The sequence below is a fragment of the Camelus ferus genome, chromosome 8, assembly GCF_009834535.1.
Source record: "Camelus ferus isolate YT-003-E chromosome 8, BCGSAC_Cfer_1.0, whole genome shotgun sequence".
NCBI classification, from domain to species: domain Eukaryota; kingdom Metazoa; phylum Chordata; class Mammalia; order Artiodactyla; family Camelidae; genus Camelus; species Camelus ferus.
The window spans coordinates 50,524,353-50,530,785 of record NC_045703.1 but is presented as its reverse complement, the minus strand read 5'-3'; positions in this window follow the sequence as shown (position 1 = coordinate 50,530,785).

The following is a 6,433-nucleotide window of genomic DNA, read 5'->3' as shown; positions in this document are numbered from 1 at the left end:
TGGGAGCATCTTCCTGGACCTCTTGAGATCCTCTGGTCAAAACCAGACACCCATTCTGCAGCCCCCTGGGAACTCCTTTCTCTCAACGTTCCATAAGCATCCAATTGCCACAGAGCTTCCTCAAATGACTGACCCAATCAATGACATCATCCTTCAGAAAAGGGTGTTGTCTAGACTACAAAACCAACAGTATAAAAGCTCATGGTAAATATAATATCCCAATGAAAGGGTCACTCACCTTCACTGATAGAGAATGAGGATCAATAGAGATGGTTCTATCTGTTTCTCAACCCCCTACTTAAGAAACCTGACCTCCTAGAGAATATATAAATTACTGGAGAAAGTCAAACCTACTGATGGACCATAATCTGAGAAGGACATGAAAAAGTCTATAAATAGGCAGAGGGATAAATATAGTTGCTGAGGGCTACGGAACAAAGCTTGATTAGAGGGGTTGGAGGGAGAGGCAAGGGAGGGCTGTCCGGAGGAGTGGAACTTGGATAAATGAGGGATGAGAACTGACAAGGAACATCTGTGTTACCACGAGACCCTCTGCTGCACGTTGCCCCCTCCCAGTTTCTCCTCTGCAGTGTTTCCCCACCTGGTAAATTATCTCAAGAGCAGCAGCCTGAGCAGCAGGTGACTGGGGGCCTGGTCACAGCAGCTGAGGCATTAATGGCTGTGTTTACTCAAAACAAAACAAAAAAGAAAGAATTGGAAGGGGTCTTAACTCTGTAAAGACAAGTAGGCTTTTGGCGATCAGTAGTGAAGCACATTTTGCTCAAATAATCACCCTTTTATTCCTATTTTATTAGTAGAACACCAGCTGAAAATGGAGGAAGTCTGTGACTAATAACTCTAAAAGGCTTTCTCTCACCTAAGCAAAATGAATTTTTATAGTTGTTAGACAGCTGCTTACAGACACTGATTTCCACAAATGATACCAGATGTCCTCAGTATTGCATCTCCTTCTATAGAATAACTGGGTTTTTTTGTTGTTGTTAGTTTAGTTTTGTTTTGTTTTGTTTGGAGATACTAGGGATTGAACCAGGACCTCGTGCATGCTAAGTATAGCACTCTGCCACTGAGATATACCCTCCCCTCTCATAATCAACAATTTTCCTTCATCACAGGATCACGGAATAAATATTCTTTTCCTTATAAATTCAATTGATCTAGACTTTGATGTAAAATAACAATGAAGAGATTTATTAATGAAGATAAAATTGAGTTTAATCATTTGGATTTTTATCTTCCATTCTATACTAGTATTTCTAAGGAAAAACAAATGAGGTCAAAAACATATTACAGCTAGCATTTACTTCAACTTCAAAGGAACAACGGTCTTTATTTCTGGGGGATTGTTGGGCCCTGTTCGGCATCACTTTCCTTCTAACGGACACTATGTTTTCTGTTTCACAATTTACATTTGAATTCCAAATATTTCACTTTGATACATTCCCAAAAGAAGATTTAGACAAATTGTATGTTTTTTCTTTTAAGTGTCATATTAAAATCTCCTTCTATGCCACATCTCTGGGTGCCTCATTAAAATTTTTAAAAAGTCATCACCTTTGTTCTATGGAGGTTTTTGAGGGGAGAGGGAGGTTGAAACCAGATGACAAGGATGTTTTCATCAGAAGAGAATTGTTCCAGGATGAAAAAAGCTCGCAGGAATATATAATGTGTTTCAGAAGAATGAAGGAGGAAAAAGCAAAGTTGGGAGGAATCTGCTCCTGTGGGTGTGAGCCCCGCCAGAGACTGCTCACGAGTGGCATGTTTCAGATCACTTGACACGGTCATGCAAGCAACAGAAAGTTATATGGTTTTTAGTCTTCAGGTAGCAGTGACATGATAATGTGGGTGGATCAGGGGGAAAAAAATGAACTTCTCATTTTTTTATTTAAATTACTTTTGAGCTTGTTCTAGACTGTGGAGGAGTTGATAAGCCACCCAGTTCACACACACTCACACCTCCCTCCTCCTCCACAGCCTCACCAAAGTTTCCCACAGACCTTGCTCTTGCCGACTCATCACTCAAATTGCATTTATGGAGGGACTGGTACATTGGGCATTGTGTTACGCCCACAGATGAAAGAACACATTTCCTGCCTCTGGTGGAAAAGTCAGACAAGTAGACAGGTAATCACAACACTGAGAGGGAAGTCTACTGATATGAGCAGGATGCTAGGAGCCAGGTGCCCAACCCAGCTGGGGATGGAGTGCGGAAGGAGACGGTGAGGGACTCCTTCCTGGGGCTAGCTGTGTTTTGAAAGATGGACGGGAGTTGTTCAAGAAAGGGCAAAGACATTCTTGGCAATCACAGCTCCACAATCCCAGGAGATAAGACATGGAATGCAAAAGTTAAATTTGAAAAAGAGAACACAGTCAATCACAGAGGGTCTTGACAGCTATACTCAGAGTTTGAAGTTCATTCTGAAGTAGATGGGAAGCGATTACTAGGATTTTAAGGAAGAGATTAATCTGATTTGCATTCACGGCATCATTGTTGTATACAGGCTCTCACTGCCTCTCTGAAAGACTCAAATCAGGGAAACCAACTAGGATGAAAGGCAGGACTAGAGCAGTGAGTGTGAGGACCAAGAAAAACATATGCTTCAAGAGGATTTATAAGAAGTGTGGAGGGCGGCTACCAAAACTATTGATGGGTTGGTTGCTGGTACTGAGTGAGAGCTAAAGCAATGGTGCAATTCAGGGTTTAGGAATAAGGAGCCTCACAGAGGAGGAGGAAGTGCAGAGAGCAGCAATGGTGGGCACAGTTGAGATGAGTTGAGTTTATTCAATAGAACATCCCACGAGCTATTGATATAGAGACGTGTGGCTCAGGAGACAGGGCAGGAGAGAAAGACACATTCTCTTTGGGGCAGCCACCTAGCAGGTAGAAGTCAGAGGTGGGGACGAGATGGTCAAGGAGGGATGGGGAGGCCTGGAGACCATCAGCATTTCAGGGACCCTGAGAAAGAATGGGCAGATGGGCAGAATGAGGACCACAGAGCCATGCAAAAGCCAAGGAGGGAATGTGTTTTCAAGACCAAGTGATGGACAGGGACAGATGCCACAGAAAAGTAATGAGATCAAGCTAAAGAAGGGACTTGGCTTTTGTCAGCACGACATCTTTGAGGATCTCGGCAGATCAGTGGGGCAGTCGGGGGTAGGACCCAGATCTCAGAGACTGAAGACTAGATGGGAGAAGGGAAAGCAGAAATGGCAATGCAGCCTCAAATTTCAGGAGGTTTGACATCGAAAGCAAGTAGAAAGAAGAGACAAAAAATAGGAGACCCAGGTCAAAGAAGAGCTTTTGTGTGTGTGTGTGTGTGTGTGTGTGTGTGTGTGTGTGTGTGTGTGTGTGTGTGTGTGGAGAGAGACAGGTGAGTTTTGCTTTAAGAATGGGCCACCCCTTCTATTGCTGAGAACTCTGGAACTAATCTAATCTAATTCTCAAGTTTTAAATTAAAAAAGAGGGGGTGGGGGTATAACTCAGTGTTAAAGTGTGTGCTTAGCATGTGTGAGGTCCTGGGTTCAATCCCCAGTACCTCCATTAAATAAAAAATTTAAGAATTTTTCAATTAAAAAAGAATGGTGTATGCGGCACAGGAATTTGTAGAACACTGACTACCTGTCAGAGCCTTATGTATTGTTTCCCTTTTATCGTCCCGGTCATTCTACAACATGGACATCATTATACTGTCTCTCTTTAAACTTCTGAGTAAACTGAGTCAGAAAGGTCCACTGGTCTGGCCCCAGCCTGGTGTCTATAAACCGTAGATCTGGAATTCAGTTCCAGGTCTGTCTGAGTGTAAAGCCCCGAGGCCCTGGAGAGAGTGAGAGGGTCAGCTGCTCTCTAGTAATTTCACCTGTAGGAGCCTGTCTCCTTCTCCATGAAATGAAAGCTTTGGACCAGGAGGTCACAACCATGACTTGCTTCTGGTGCACTAGGCAGTCAAGACCCAAGAGTTCCACTGAAGATTCAAACTACTTGGGGAACCAAACCAGGGGAAATTCCATCTATTATCTTCTTGCCACTTTAACTCCCATCTATACACCTGAGCACACAATGCTATTATTTGCAAACTCCAATTTAAGTATAGGAGGAATTAAGTTAGTTTTAGCACCAGAAGTGGCTGGCTCAGCATGTTGAAGGTTTATTATGCTAAACACAAACGCCCTTCCTGGGTAGTTTCAGAAGAGTTAGTCCGGAAGGAAATCTTTCTTCTTTCTCTTTATATCAACTTTCTTAATATATGTATTTTTTTTTATTTTAACTTTTCATTGATACGTAGCATACATTCACAATGGTGCACACATCCTAAGTATGAAGCTAGATGAATTTTCACAAGATGAACACATCCTCAAAACCAGCACCCAAATGGCTGCCTCTTTTTGGAAATTATTTGTTCTTTGTTTCCACAGTTATAAAGCTTCCTTGGTAATTCAACTTTCTACCTCACAGTGAATTTAGAAGGGCTAGCTAATTATAGCTTTAACTGTAGAGCACTTTGACAAACTTGAAGAAGTTAGAGAGCTGCTTAAATTGATTATAATGTCACATGGTTTCTACTTAAATTATTTCACCTAGGAGAATGTCAAACTGTCCTCATTAACAGATCACGGAAGAGATGTGTTAGAAATTCAATTTAATGGAGACGTGAATTTTTTAAAATATCGGCAGGTAGCTTGTAATCTGAAATATTCCTGTTTAAGTTTTGAGTCAGCCTCCTTCCCTACTCATAACTCCTTCTATATTCCTTTTTCTGTAATAACGGGAAGTTCTGTGTTTGAAAGGAATAGTGATTCCCCCCAAACCTCCATGTATTACAGGTTGGTCTTGTGGTTGGTTATCACTGGCCCTTGGCTTCAACTCTTGGTTTTCAGGCATTGTTAATAAAGTTTTGTACAAAGCCCTATTCAGATATGAACCTTCTCCAGGCACGGACCACCTTTCAGGGTCTGAACTCATTCTAGTCATGTCTAGTCTGGAGGGGCATGGTTTGAAAGAGCCCAGGTGGACTCATCTCTGTAGCGGACAAGTGAGCAGAAAAGCAACTTCCCTCTTTTGAGGATGATGTTTCTGTCACCTCAAGGGGGAGAGGGGAGGGGGAACCCTCTATGTGACAAGGACTTTGATGGGGAAATCTAGAGAATCCCAGGCTGAACAGCAAGAAAAAAGACTGATTTAGCTGCACAAGATTTTGGTTCTAGAAAGTCAATAGCACATCAGCCATTGTGGTTATTCCACAACTACATGAAAGGAGGAAAAATAATGCTTCTTGTGGCACATAAAAAGGAGTCTCACTAACATTATTTCTATTTAATGATGCTTGGTGTCCCGATCATTCCAGCCTGTCTGGGAATTGCTGGAATGATGGTCCCATTTCCAATAGTTGTTTTGATAAATCTAGTCATTTCATATAACCTCTAGGAAATTCATTTTTCTTCCACTGGCTACGTGTCTGAAAGATCCAGTTCACAATCTAGATTTGTACTCTCTGCAGACAGATAATTCTCATTCTCAAATTATTTGCCTCTAATTTTTCAAGCTTAGAGACTTACCAAAGGAGTGAAATTTAATCCAGCTTTGGTAGTTACTAACTTTATTCTGCTTTGGAAAAAACATCTATAGTTTGCAAATTAAAGGTCTGTTGTTTCATTTTATTTTGCTTTTAGTGCTCAGCTATGTACTATTTTGGATTATTAGGTGACTTGCTACACACATATGTCCTATCTTCCCAAGGAGAATGTTAGTTCCTTAAGCAGAAACTAAGTCTTATTTAAATTTATTTGCATGCCCAACGCTCCAAATAAAAAAACTCCCCCACAAAAAAAAGAAAAAAACTGAACATAGTGCATAAGAAATATTTGTTAACTGAATGATTGGTCAAGAAAAGAAAAAGCCTAATAGACCACAATAATATTTTTGAAGTTTAGAAATATACTACCTAATTTTGTTCTGTCACAGTGTTGTGTAAATCCAGTCTTTTTCTAATGTAAACCACTGTTGCACTAAACAAATCAACTGGTAAGTCAGAGAGATCACTCAGAGAGATCAACACTTTTCCTTTAATACTTCTAATAATTGCTCCACACGAGGACCGGTCATAATACATCTCAGAAAAGACAAGACTTTCCCCGCATAAGCAGCTAACAAACCCATCACAAACAAGCTACATGCTTCTCGACAAAATATTTTTGGCTATATTCTTATTTTCAGCTTTGCCAATTTGTACAGTCTCAGGAAAAAATCATTTTACGTATCTGACAACAAAGATGATTCTCTCAGCGAAGTGCAACACTCCTTAAGCAAATCCTCGAGGATGACATAATAGAAGGAAATAAGAAAAGTACTTTGGGATGTATGTAAACGAACAATGTAGGACTTCATTGACCTCAGAGAAGACAGTCTTTATAAATCTTG